Source organism: Aythya ferina (assembly GCF_964211825.1).
Source record: "Aythya ferina genome assembly, chromosome: 1".
NCBI classification, from domain to species: domain Eukaryota; kingdom Metazoa; phylum Chordata; class Aves; order Anseriformes; family Anatidae; genus Aythya; species Aythya ferina.
In genome coordinates, this window is record NC_140296.1 from 177,556,859 (window position 1) to 177,571,921 (window position 15,063).

Sequence of the window (15,063 nt, forward strand, 5' to 3'; positions counted from 1 at the left end):
GTCCATTGTTGCGAGGACATTTGTTGTCGACGGAAGGAAGACACAGACGCTCAATATGAGTGATCAGTGAACTTCGATTTATTGGATAGCTCAGTTGTCTTTTATCTAATTCAATATAATTAGCTCATACATATTGCAAAAGCTAAGCTCATGATTGGTTAGTGCATTTCTCTATTTTATCAGCCAGTTTCTCACTCCCATCAACCGAAATAACACAGTTAGTACTTTCCCAAACCTCCAACGGATATCGTGTCCTTGTGCCTGATTAGCTCCCAGACATTACATACTTTCTCAGACTCATATGAGCTGCGTTCGATACTTTCTTAGTATCGAACCTCCTAGTTGCTCAACATTCACATGACCTACTTCACTTAACCATTCCTCCACAGTCCATCATGCTTTCTTCTGTTGGAGATATGCTGTTGTTGGCCCTTTCTTTCCAAGGCTGCTTGATAATGGCACTGGACTGGATCTACTGATACTGTCACTTCAAGTGACAGTAGATAAAGGAATCTTACATAGATAAAGGAATTTACAGAATTCACAGAAATTCACAGAATTTACAGAATTTACAGAAAGGCAATCTTATACAAATGAAAGCTGTGATTTCTTTTCTCTGTTATGTTATGCAGGGATAAGTTCTCTTTTTATCAGCAAAGAGATCATAGAAATATGACGTAAAGTTTGCATTCTTAACAGTAGCTAAAAGTAGAACAAGCATAAAATAAATGATATATAATTCAGTTTCATAAAAATTCCTTATTTATTTATTATCAAGAATCAGATAGTTTGGTAAAAATCTCTCCTTTGATAAAATGATCTTTGTTTCCATATTGACCATGTCCTGTTTAAAAATGGGTATTGAATCAACATAGCAAATAATAAATAACTTACAATTCACTTATTGACTGACCATGAAGGGTATTCTTTAGTGAAAAGATTTCAGTGAATGATGCTGTTTCTATTGAGATTTCACACATAGTACATTTTTACTGTCTGTATTAGATAAGGTTATGAAACCATACTAGATATATTTAGGAGAATTGTAACTAATAAGGAGGAAAAGTGGTCAGCTGAGTTATGAGTCACTCTGAAACAAATGGTCGCCACCTACCAAAATGTATTTTAGTACAGTTTTATAAGGGTAATACTAAAGGGAACAAAGAACTAGATATATCCCTACAAAAGAGGAGACTGCCTCAGAAAGCAGAAAATTCTTTCCATTCATAAAATGACTCAAAATCATCACTAGATGTCCTTAACATGGCCTTTCAGCCTCATACTGGAGCAAAAGGGCTAATACTATCCATGAATGCATAAAATAAAACTGATATGTCTACTTCCAGTGTCCACTTCCAAATATGGAAATACTGAAGATTGTTCAATGAAGGGACATAAAAATGCTCTGGGAACCAGAAAACCAGTCTATTATTAGACATAAAGAGCTCAATCAACTAAGCGTATCTGGAGAGAAGGTTAAAAGGTGATTTAATCAAAATACAGGTGTTCGTTCAAGTAAAAGAGATGTGATAGCAGGGTTGCTGTCTTGCAGACAAAGGCATAAAAAGCCCCAACACCTGGAAGCTGAACTTGGATGAATTCAGCTTTGGAAAAGAGATGAATTTTAGAGCAGTAAGAGTAATTAGTGTAAAAATAGATGTGAGAGACACACCTGCACATAGACTCTTTGAGGTGCAGTCTAAAGATTGTGCTTAAATCCATACAGCTTCTAGGAAAACCGAGAAAGAGACGGTATTTGTCCTTTCTGTGTTCCAAGTCAAAGATACTTCACTATTACTTAAGGGAAGAGTTAGATGTCTGTATTTTGAAAGAAACAGAGGGGAAAAAAATAATATTCCCAATATTGACACTTAGTCAGGGGAAAATTTTCTTGAAGACATATTCTCATTCTATTTCAGTCACAGATCTCAGGGAAGAAGAGATAGTAGTTATCCACCTTCTCCAGTGCATTTGATCAGTATTGAGAGATGTCAAGCTTACATTTAAGAATCTAGTTCACTACTTCTTTTCAACTTCATATTCCAGCCCCGGGAACTGGGAAGGCAACAACATCTTAAGCAAGGAGTGTGAACTGACGATGCATTTGGTCTGTTGAAAGCAACCAGGCAGCAGTAAGTGATGAAAGATTATGCTGGGGTGCTAACTTTTGAAAGCTTTTCATTGAAAGACAAGTTAAATGCCACCTCTTTTCTTCAGAGGACAGTTACATTGTTACCGTGCTGGCTTTGGCTGGGATGGAGTTAATTTTCCCCGCAGTAGCCTCATACTGATGTGATTTACACTTGTAGATAGAATGGTGTTGACATCTCACCAATATTTTTGCTATTTCTGAGCTTGCACAGCATCAAGACTGTCTCTCCAAACTCCCCTGCAATGACCAGTGGGCTGGGCAAGGTGGGCAAGAGGTTGAGAGGGCACATAGCTGGGAGAGCTGACCTAGAAGATATCCCATACTATATGATGCCATGCTCAACAATAAAAGATAAATGAAGTGGCAGGAATGAAGGGGGGGTTGTTTTTTCTTCTGAAGCAACTGCTACATATTCTGAGACCCTGTTTCCAAGGAAGGAGCTGGATTTTGCCTGCTGACGGGAAGTAGAGACAAAACTTTATTTTTTCATTTTATCTCAATTCATAAGTTTATTTTTTTAATCTAATTTTCTCACCCTGTCCTGCTGAGTAGAGAGAGTGAAGAGAGCAGCTTGGTGGGCACCTGGTGGGCACCAAGGCTAACCCACTGCAGTTATGAGCAGAGTATTTTCTAGTGGAAGGAACAGACAGATAGCATTCAGTCTAGCACAATAACTGGAAATTTCCTTAAGTTTCATCTATACCACAAATCTTAGTGCTGTTTTGATTTATTTTATTTGCTATTTAATTCAGAAGGACCAATGTGAGGGTATCTACCTTTGTTTATAGACTTTTTTCACTCCAGATTTGGGTGAATATTCACAAAAAAAGCAGGGATGTAACTGAGAGAAATGCAGATTAGCAATATTTATGTAATTTGAGCATTCATCCATTTCCTATATGCATAAAACAGATTAATTTACCTGTTCTGTTTTATTTTCATTATGCTACAGTTTTTTTGTACGGGACATAAGGTTTTGTTGCATAAATCGAATATGGGGGCACGTCATTAGACTCAGCATAGATATCTACATGTTCTCTCAATAAAAAGTAATACACAGAAATTAATAATGGCAAAAACAATAGTCCTGAGACTACTGGACTTCTCTGCAATCTTTACTAGCAGGTATTTCTTATATTCTGATATGGTATTGTTGGAGAAGATGGACCAACTCTACTATCTCCAGTTGCTCATACAGACCTCAGTGTGACAAAGATAATTGCTCCACTTCCTTGACCTCCCATCCCTACTGAATCCTGAAAGGATTTAGATATATGTTCTTCTTTATTTTGGAGAGTTTCACTCTCCAAACAGTATGAAATACCATGTACTTATCTGAATCCTGTTAAGTTTCTAATTATTACCTGATGAATTGGTACTATTGGTACTACACTGTAAAGTCCTAAAGCTGTCCAGTTGTCAGACTGGTAAAATAAGCTTCAAAACTTACTTTCTAACTATGCAGACTATCATCAGTCTCTGAAAGACCTGTTGCAGTCAAGCATATTTGGAAGCTTCGCCTTTTCTTCCTGGACAGAAACTAAGCACATCTTTCTGTGGGAAAATCTAAGCATTATTATTATTATTATTATTATTATTATTATTATTATTATTTTGTTTGTTTTAAGTTTGGGCTATAAAGCAGAGACAAGGTAACAAGCGTCAAAGATGACCATTATAGATGATGAAAGTGCCCCACTAATTCAAAGAAAGAAAGGAAACTTTAAACACAACAGCACATGATAAAACTTAAAAATACAGTAAAACTCATCTTTTGATTTCCACTGTGTCTGTGTCTTATGATTCACTGGCACAGACTGGGATCTGAGAAGATGGGAACTTTTCCCACTGCTGAAGAATTTATCCTTCATATGGATTCTGTCATGCCAAAGAGCGTATGAAATCTGCCTGTGACCTTTCAGTCAGTACTGCTGTCCTCTATCATTCCACTGAGTTTGGCTGAAATTTGCAAAAGGTCAAGAGTTATTGTTGAATGTTATGACACAGTAAAAGCGATGGCAGGAGGAAGAAGAGCACAAACATATTTTCATGTTTCTAAATGACAATATTCACAGAAATCTATGACAGATATTTTTTCCCTCCCAAAACCAAAAATATCAGAAACCCTGTGCAGTTTACTAGGGACTTTGATGTTGATTTAATTTGTGAAATATGAGAGTGATGGAAAGCTGTATAAAAGGCTAAAAATCATCAAATTTCTTTTTCTTCTTAAAGGCTGACATATTTCACAAGCAAACATATTTCCTTTACCAGAAATTGTTTTCCATTTCTCCCAACCACAATTACCAAAGTCTTTATTGTAATTTCTCCTTATGAGTGCTTTTCTCAAATTGAAAAATGTCAGATTTCACAGATTTGGAGATTACAATAAAATTGTTCTTGGTTTTACTGCTGTGGTGACTGTGTATTTCAGCTATTCAGTTGTTTGAATAATTATTTAAGAATTACTTACCTTATTTAGTTATGACAGACATCACTTTGTTGAGTTTCTGCAACAGAGAAGATGATGGTAAGAAAAGTAAATTTTCAGATATATACTACTTGAAACTAATGATTATTCATCTGAAAATAAGTAGCCTTTTTCAGCAACTGAAGATTATCCTGCTGTTAATATTTATTGATTCAAAATGAATCCAGTATTAGCAGTTGGACAGAAAATAAAGTTGTCTTCTCTGTGCAACAGCAAAGTTTTCACCTATTGTATGCTTAAAGAATTACAATTTTGATTTTGGAATTCTTCCAAAAGATAGTTAATTAGCATTACTTCTATTTGCATAATATTGCTCTCAGTCATATTGCTTTCTTACAGTGCTCGGATCTAAATTCAGAAGTTTACTCTAACAGAATATATTCAGTTTCTGCCTTTCAGAATGTGAGTTTTTGCCAACCATTTGCTTCAGTCATTTATTACTCATTTTTTATATGGTGTGGTAAGTCACATGACTGTTGTGATATTGTTTCTGCCTAGTAACACAGTGTTAGTAACTGCCTAGTAATTACCTAGTAACACAGAATGATTGATTGTTAGAGAAGGAATTTCATAAGAAAATCTACTATAATTTCTCAGTTAATTAATATTTTCAGAATCACCTGAATTCCAAGGAATTATATTCCAGGAATGAGATAGGACATGCCTAACAATTTCAGGAATCTAATATATAGCTAAATTGTTTTTTTTCTTCACATATACATAAATATACTATGATTAGCATATTTGTACATATTAAATCTATGAAATTCAACAACTTGTTTGTCAGTAAAAGATTACCCTGAAAAGCTTCTTAAATATAGCACTAGGCAAAATCCTTTATGCTTTGCCTAGAAACAAGATTCAGGAAGCATATAGCTGACATCCTCTTGTTTTTCTTCACAAGGGCAGGAAGGTGTTAATGACTGTATGTCATTCTTCTTTTTGTGCTGCATTTTTAGTTCATTTATTTTCTCTTAACCATGAAAAGCAATTATGTCCAAGTCTTAAAACTGTGTAGTAATCACTGTCACTGGTTCTAGGTTCTTTAGAAAGATCAGAGTGACAACATGTAATTTGCTGATTAAAAATAATTAAAAAATAATAAATTTCTGCTTCAAATGAAAATAAACATTGTGCTAGCACCAACTGTATACTGAAATAATTTTTTATAAATGGAATGTTTTTAAAACAGCTCAGGATCATGAAGAAAACCAGCATTTTTTCCTGAAAATACAGACAGTCATATACAAAGGAGTGAGAAAGAATACTTTTAACTTCATGTTTTTTTCATGTTGACATTCTGTATGCTAAAAAAAAAGATAGTGTTTTATGAAATATGGGCATGATTGTCCCCTTTAAAACATTCATTTTACTACACTGTACATTCAAAAAATCCTTGGAAATTAAAATCTGCCCAATACATCTCTAAGTCTTTCAAAAATAATTATAAAGAAAAGCTGTTTCAAAATGAATTAAGAATTTCTACTTCTGCTTTCAAAAATTTAACAGGTTGATATGAAACATTGTTTTAAGATATTTATATATATGTACAGATTTTTCAGCAAAGATGAGTCAAGGTAACAATGTGTCTCTAATTGTAAGTATGGAATTGTGCAAAATAAGGGCAAAGTTCCTCGCCAATACTAAGATTCTGATTTGATATCATTTTGCATTGGTTTTATACAGGACCAAGAGATTATATTATAATCATATCATTGGACCCAATGTCAAATTTTGTTGGTAAACTAAGATTTTATATGTACACAAGCATTAAGTCTGTCCATTAAAAGAACTGGATGCTGTGCATCTAAATGTAGCCTGTAGGGAAGTGGAAGAAAATAAGCTTTTTTATAGATATGCTCCTTTACAATTCAGAATATATCTTTTTAAGGTTTATCTACTTTTTATTTCACATCTATTTTTATTTTAAAATATGACGTTTGTAAATTTTAATTTTTAAGTCCAAGCAAATAAAACTTATAGAGCCATAATGTTATGTATCTGAATGTACAGATGCATTTCCGTTTGATCACATATTTTACCCCCTTTCTGATTTTGGAATACTGTTGAACATTTACAATCAGATTTGTCAGAGGAGTGCAGCTAAAAATTATTACATTTCCATGGAAAATATGTACAGGACCATGCTTTTTGGTCTGACATACCGGTGTCTGAGAGGTGAAGTGTTTTATAAATTTACACAGAGGTCAGCCAGGCAGCCATCACTGCATAGTAACTGGTTAAATTAGTATGAGAACAATTGGCAATCCAAAAAAAGAGTACAGAAGAAAGATTAAAACAGTGTTATAGGAGAATATAGGAAACTTGACACAGGAAAATGTAACATTGCAATATGAAATTCACAACCAAATGAAGGCATGCTTCATTATTTCTTTTATTCAAAAAGTTTCTTGTTCAGTTTGTAAGGTATTTTATTTCCTGAATTACAGGCAAATTACACTTCAGAAGCTTTTCTGGCAATATCAGTAAATGTATACAGAAAAAAAAGTATCTTTCTGATTACATACAACATTGCTTATTTCTAAAACTGCAATAACCTGTTAAAATGTTTTTTGTGAATTAATATTTGGAAAAGAAATGTTTACATGAGACTTGTTTAGCATGGAATTTTATTCATAAAAAGAGATAGAGAAGTATGAGGCAGCTAGTACATTAAGTCAAAACAGAAATGATAGATACACTCTCCTGAACTGTATTTCAAATGATAACCATTAATGAATTCCTTGATTCCTACTTCCCTTTCCCTTCATGTTCTTGTCCTGATGATGGTATAGGCAGGATACCTTGCCTCTTTGTCCTTGATATATTCCCCTGTAGTCATTTTTGTCTCATTTTAGTCAGTTATTGCATATTAATTTTTAAACCAAACTCATTCTGCATAGAAACCCCATCTGCTTCTGTGGCAGAAGATATTGTATTCATATGACACCTATGACAGATGAGAGAAAATACCAGGAGCTGGAAGGACCTAGAATAGCATATCCAGTCTATGTACATGGACATGTCTGAATATCTGTCCTTTAGAATAATATGATTCTGCATCTTTGTTTACAAGTTTTTCAAATTCTACAAGTATGGATTTGAAATATGTGAATGCAAGCTGTATAGATTCTTGCCAATGCTGAAATACTTTTCAAAAATAGCTAAAGAGCCCTTCTTGGAACTAGTCAGTAGTCTAGTGAGTTAATATTTGGAAGGAATCAGATCTGAGAAGAATAATATGTTGATGTAAAAAAGTTCAATGAGAGTAGTTATGCCTTAGGGAAGATTTAATGATGATTAATCATCATAAATTGTATTTAGTGTGCTATTGTCAGAAGAATATTCTGTAGAGGTGGAAATACAACTATCTGATGAACATGTTGTTTGTAAAGTCATTTTTACAATCAAGAGATCACTTGCTCTCCTATCCTACTTGCACATGCTCAAGAGAACAGAAGATCAATACCAACAAATAAGATTAAATATTGTCCAAACAAAACAAAACAAAACAAAACAAACAAACAAACAAAAAGATGCAATTCTTTTTTTACAGTATTTTTAACATGATAAAAGCAAGACAAATTTGGGCATATTAACTACTTTCCATAGGAAAGCAGCATTGAGATATTATATTTAAGAGAAAGATCTTTTTATTTATTTATTTTTATTTTTTAAATCAACTGATGGCCTTGTGTAGTCATTCTGCTGACCTTTTCTTAGGCTGGAAGGTCAGAAAATTATGACTCCATATTCCATTTAGTCATTTAATGGATAGCATGAGATATATAGATGGCCATTGGAAAGAGAAAATTTCTTTTGAGCTTGAAGATAGCCCAGATTTAATTTAATAGGAGAGCCACCCTGGGTATTGGATTTTTAAGTATGAAGAAAAAATCACTTCCAGATAAATTATTTTGAATTACAGTTTTGGCCCCAAAATGTTGTGTGGTTTTATATTATCAGTTGATAAATCTTGTGATAAAACATATCCTGGGCTTTAATAAAAAGTCCTAACCTAAATGAAATCCAGGACAAAACAACTTTAACCTCAAGAAAGAGAAATAAAATCCTACGGGTGACATGAAATTGAGTTGTTTATGTAAGGATTTTTATACGTGTCAACCTCTCTTTACAACAGATAGAGACGTAGGAATTTAATTTGCCTAATCATTGCCATCTAAAGACATATTAAATGCCCTAATGTATCTGAAATATTTCCACAGGACAGCCAGAAGACAGGATCTATGTCAGGACCAGGCTTTTATGGAAAGGCCTGGGCAAACATACGTGGACACAACTGAATTGAGTCTACAACTCCATTTATTGCAAAGTGATATGGCCCTGTAGGGCAACCCAACTGCAGGTGATTTAGTCTAGGACTGAATCTTACTCTGTATGTTTGCAACAGAATAAGATGCTTGTTCTCAAGAGAGGTACCTAAGCGTTCCTGAGACAATTTAGCTTCTCTGGAGTTAAGAAACAATGGAACACGTACCAAACAGGTAAACACCAAGAAGATAACGGTAAATGACTGCAGTTTAATTGATTGTCCTGACTTCAATGTGACAAAGCCAGCACTGGATTTTCATTAAAATTTACTAAAGAATCACAAAGGTTACAAAGAGTTCAGAGCAATAATACACTCTCATTACCAAATTCTTTTTATATGTTTAACTGTATTCATTTAGCATTCAGTTAAAAAGAACAGCAGGGTTCTCTTGAACCTGTCACTTGTGATTTATTAAGTTCATTTTCTATTCATTTGTTTATAGATCAAATACGGGAAGAAAGACTCAACAGTATTGAACACATTTAACAACAACAACAACAACAACAACAACAAAGAACTGGATATTTAACTTCACATTGTGCTATGTTAGATGTTTTTAGGAGGAAGACAATAATTAAATTTAAGCAACTGGTTTGATCAAGGATAAATGCTCTCTGCCTCTGAAATGTCTCTGAAATCAATATGCCTATTTAGAGCAAGATAATAGCCCCTGAAAAAAATATAGCATCATCTTGCTGTTGGACTGAGGTTTCTCTTTTTTTGTGGTTTGCAATAGTGAAAAGTTGAAATCAGTGCACATGCTGAAATTATCCCTTGGCTAAAGAAGCAAAAATAAGTGTTGAGTCTCACAGCTACCACCAAAGAACTTCTGTCTCTTACCAGAATTATTCGTAACTTCAGAGCAGTAGCTGGAAAGACTGCTAAACTACCATTTAAATAACAGTATAATTTATGAAAATTAATGAAAAGCTGTTCTTAATTTTTACAAGGATTTGTGTGTTAATGAAAAATACCCTTCCACAATGATTTAAAATTTTCATTACTATGAAAATATTTTGATATGGAAAAGTTTTTACACCTTGAAAAAAAAAGTCTACATTTGTATTTGAAATGTCTGAATATCTGGACATTCTATAAAGTTTTCATAAGAAAAAATATGTAAGATTTTTTTTTCTTTATTATTTCTTCATATGCTCACTTTCTCAGTGCTGCTTCTAACAGTGACTGGGTTGGAGAAGATGAACCTACAGGTACAAAGAATTAAACCCTCCAGCAGGCGAAGTTGACAGTGTAGACACACTATTACAGAAACATATCTGCAACTTTTCAGAAGGTTCAAACAGGCATTTATTGATTGGGTATTAACACACTGTATTTCTTTTGTTGTTCACTGGTAGACTTTTCTTTCTCTGGTTTGATCTTGGATATATGTTTCTTGGTTAAACTGGGACAGTAAAATAATGAGACGTCAGAGCAGGTGTTGTCATTATGAGATTATTCTGCCTGTATGAAGTATGTTTGCAATTTTCCCATGATTTCTCTGAACCATTATGGAAATGCAATCTTCTCAGCAATGACCAAACAACACTTTAAAACAAATACTTTTAGTAAGCAAAATAGTCTTAACATATCACCTTTATTATTGTCACGTCTTTATTTCCGCAGAGAACTAAATCCTGTATTCAATTAGAAAATAAGTACGTATTCTGTTATGATTATATGCTATTATATGACTAGTATAATAACAGATCATTAGAAATACCCTTCATAATAGGCTGCATTAAAACTAGAGTATGGGGGAACCTAGATTAAAAAAAAATAATAATTATATATATATATGTTTTTGCAAGTTCTGGGACTGTTGCCAACTTTTAACAATAATTTGAAGTATTATCAATTTTCCATGATAGACAAAATTAACTCACATTGGATGCCACAGACAATAAAATTCACCTGAAAATAAAGCAATCAAAATATCAAACTTTTCCCTTTAAAGCTAGATTTCGTTTAGTCATAAATAACAGAGATGGTTGTTGTATGTCAGCAACTCCAATATTAATTTCCACTTGACAATGGCTATGCATAGAGCATAGCTGCTATGAAGAAAAAAGGCAAGATATTAACTCAATTTATGTTCAATGTTTACATTGATGGCAATAACAACTTATGTACATGGGACTTATTGAACCTGCTTGCATTTCAGGGTTTAGCTCTGCAATTAATTTTGTTTCTGGAGCTCAGAAAGCATATTCTTTTATCAGTGACATGTTTGCTAAGCCTGTGACCTTCCATCATCTCATTGGGTTAAGACCTGACAGTGGGGCAATGCCATCACTTCCTGGCTAGCAAAAGTGGTTATTGTATTATATTATATTATATTACATTACATTACATTATTTAGTACACTCAGAACAAGACAGTAAGTTCATGCTATCAAAGGCAGAATATTTGAAGAAGATATTTGAGTTAACTGGAAAACACACACATGCACACAAAACAACCACCACAAAAAAAAAAAAAAAAACAACCAACCAAAAAAAAAAAACAACCAACCAAAAAAAAAAAACAAAAAAAACCTGCATTAAGTTTGCAGTAGATTTTGGTATATAGGTAGACTTTCTTTCCTGCACAATGTACCATAACAGAGAAAGATGGAAATTGCCTTACAGTCGGCGAACAAGTGATCACTTGTATATACACTGTTGACTAGTGTCTCCTCATGACACTTTGGATGTTATTGCTATCCCACCAACACACATCTCTATCCCTTCAGAAACTTCTACCTCCCATTATATTTATAGTATTTTATTATATTATATTATTACAGAATATATATATATATTCTACAGATATATATAGATATAGAGAGAGATTTATAGATATAGATAGATAGATATAGATACATAGATAATATTATAGATTGGATTGGATTGGATTGGATTGGATTGGATTGGATTAGATTAGATTAGATTAGATTAGATTAGATTATAGGCAACAATTTTCAACAGTCCATCCTTGCGGGCATTTTAAAGAATAAACTGAGTCACAATGTTGCTAACTCAACTACTCACACTTCGAGTCACATTTAGAATTATTCAGATATGTCTTTGTTTGAATGTATATTTGTGGCTTTTATTTCTCAATTTCCATGAGATTCATAGCTCACTGTACAGTCACATGTAGTGTAATGCTTTATTAGTGTTATAAATTTTGCAGACAGGGAAAAACGCTTCAAAGAGCAAGAGCTAACTGCACAGAAGTATAAAAAAAAATATGTTATGTAGTCTTGCTGTTTGTCTCAGTTTGAATTGCACTGTGACAGAAAAGAACACTCTGTGATTAATTTAAAAAGAATTAGTCTCCTGGGGAAGTTATATTTTTACTTACCAAATTGCAAAATATACAAAACAAAGAATGTGAATGTAAATACAAATGCAAAATGTACGGTCTTCAAAATACACAAAAATGCAGCGTGCAGTGCTGTGAAGATAAAAGAATTCTGTAAAAAAGTGAGAGTTCATGAAAATAAATAGTCTTCATGAAAAATGAGCAAGGGATGTATCATGTCTGAACAGTACATTCTGGTTCAGGTTCAGGTTATATGCAGTGATGAATATGCTGTTATTACAGATATTATGAAATTCAGTCATTAGAAATAACATGAACAGCAATACATTGGTTGGAGAGCTGCCTGGCAGAGAAGGACCTGGGAGTGATGGTTGATAGTCAGCTGAATATGAACCAGCAGTGTGCTCAGGTGGCCAAGAAGGCCAACGGCATCCTGGCTTGCATAAGAAACAGTGTGACCAGCAGGGTTAGGGAGGTGATCGTCCCCCTGTACTCGGCTCTGGTGAGGCCACACTTCGAGTACTGTGTTCAGTTTTGGGCCCCTCGCTACAAGAAGGACATCGAGGTGCTTGAGTGGGTGCAGAGAAGGGCGACGAAGCTGGTGAGGGGCCTGGAGAACAAGTCCTACGAGGAGCGGCTGAGGGAGCTGGGCTTGTTCAGCCTGGAGAAGAGGAGGCTCAGGGGTGACCTTATCGCTCTCTATAGGTACCTCAAGGGAGGCTGTAGCGAGGTGGGGGTTGGCCTGTTCTCCCACGTGCCTGGTGACAGGACGAGGGGGAATGGGCTAAAGTTGCGCCAGGGGAGTTTTAGGTTAGATGTTAGGAAGAACTTCTTTACCAAAAGGGTTGTTAGACATTGGAACAGGCTGCCCAGGGAAGTGGTGGAGTCACCATCCCTGGAAGTCTTTAAAAGACGTTTAGATGTAGAGCTTAGGGATATGGTTTAGTGGGGACTGTTAGCGTTAGGTCAGAGGTTGGACTCGATGACCTTGAGGTCTCTTCCAGCCTAGAAATTCTGTGAGATTACAAACTGAAATCCAAGGGGGGTAGTCACAAAATAACAGATAAGATTAAGCAAAAACATGAAATATAACAAATACGAGATTCACATTGGGTTACTGGATGAAATGTGGAGTATGGTTAGAATGTCTCAAACTGTCGAAAGATGTATGGAACAAGAAAAGGTAAAAAATCTTTAGTTGTTTTTACAGATGCTGCTAAAGTCAGTCAATGTTGTGTCTATCAGTTTCTGATTAAGGAAGACTAAAATTTCAGGGTAACTGCACTGGTCTTTACTACTGTAGCTGATATTATGTCAGCAGCAGGATGGTCATTTTAGTATTCAGTAAGTTTTGCTACATTTCTCACAGTATTCATAGGAAAGTTCCTTTCACTTGAGGAGTTAACAGTTTTGATTAATACTTCAGCAGCTTCTGACTGTGTGGTGACACCGTAATATATAATTATCTTTGAAATATGACTCAACTCCCGTAATGATATAAGTCAGAGTGCACAGTCCCCTTTTTGTATCTGCTAAATTGTCAATGGATAGTTAGGAACATTTCGGCTTGCATTAATTTCTCTTTTTCGTTTCAATAACTAAACATTGATGTGGTAATGACAAGAAATATTTTGCCCATTATCTTCAAGACTATATTAGGTCTCAAGTAACTTGCTTAATAGAAGGAATTCTCTGTTTCCTTGACTGTGTAATTCTATATTTTTGAATGTTGTGTCCATAGTATTTAAATCATTAACTCAAAAATAGTTAAAAGAGTTAAAAATGGGAATCCAGAGCATTGCTAAGTTTCAAGCTTACATTTATCCAGTTGGATTTAGCCTAAATAGTTTAGCATTTGTTAATTATTTTTTGTTAATTATTTTGTGTTGTTTACACTCAACTTCATTGCATAGGTAGTCTAGGTCATTCACATTAGACACTGAAACATAGAATAGCTTAGTTTCTGGTCAAGTATACATGCAACAAAATATGTTATTAGGTTGTCAATAATTTTGCATTCTCAGTGCCAGTTTTTACATCATGCTGTGGTGCTTTTCATTGCCATTTTTTGTTTGAAGATGTTTAGAAGTCTGTTAGTTCCTGGGTGAATTTACCTTTGTTTTTACTTTTAAAATGTTATATTTTAGCCCATATTAAACTGTGTATGGTTAAACCATGTACCCAGCATGTTAGCCTTGTCTGAGTTTTAAATAAAACAGATCCAAGGGCTTTAAAAATAAATAAATAAAAATGGTAGTAACAATAATGATAACAATAGTAACAATAATAAATTATTTAGGTTCTGTCCTGGCTGAAAGCTTGATTAAGCTTTGAAAAGTAATTTCTGTTCAAACTATAAACTAACTAATGGTGTCCTCAAATTTTCTAACCCAGTCTAGATTAGGTCTAAGACCTCTCTCTTTCCTCACATCTATGTATACAAACAAGGAATGAAATACAACCATTACAACCATTCTGTAAAAGCAGAAGAAAAGCATCTGATTCTTCTCACCTCCCTCCTTTCCCCTTTTTATTAATGATTATTTATTAATAATCATTAATAAAAATTAATGATTTATTTTTTTTTTTTTTTAGTCTCAAGAAAGAAAATTTCATAAACTCAGCAAAGAGAAACTCAACAGTAATGCCTTCTAAATTGGAATAATCAAGATAGGACAGCATATGGACTATAGTACCTAAAAAAATTAACAGTTTTAAAATTATGTTGACTGCTTTTAACTTGATGCCAGTAATGGCCAAGCACTCTCTGTTTAATGA

At 34.1% G+C, this 15,063-nt stretch overlaps 1 long non-coding RNA gene across 1 annotated transcript in view; it reads right to left on the minus strand.

Annotated features, from left to right (window-relative positions):
- Positions 1-2,820: 2,820 nt before the first annotated feature.
- LOC311429848 overlaps positions 2,821-15,063 on the minus strand; it is a 60,942-nt gene continuing 48,699 nt past the window's right edge. The window contains exons 2-3 of the long non-coding RNA XR_014688408.1: positions 4,626-4,662; positions 2,821-4,111 (exon numbers count right to left, since the gene is read on the minus strand). This is a non-coding gene — a long non-coding RNA (uncharacterized lncRNA). The remainder of the gene's footprint in view (positions 4,112-4,625; positions 4,663-15,063) is intronic.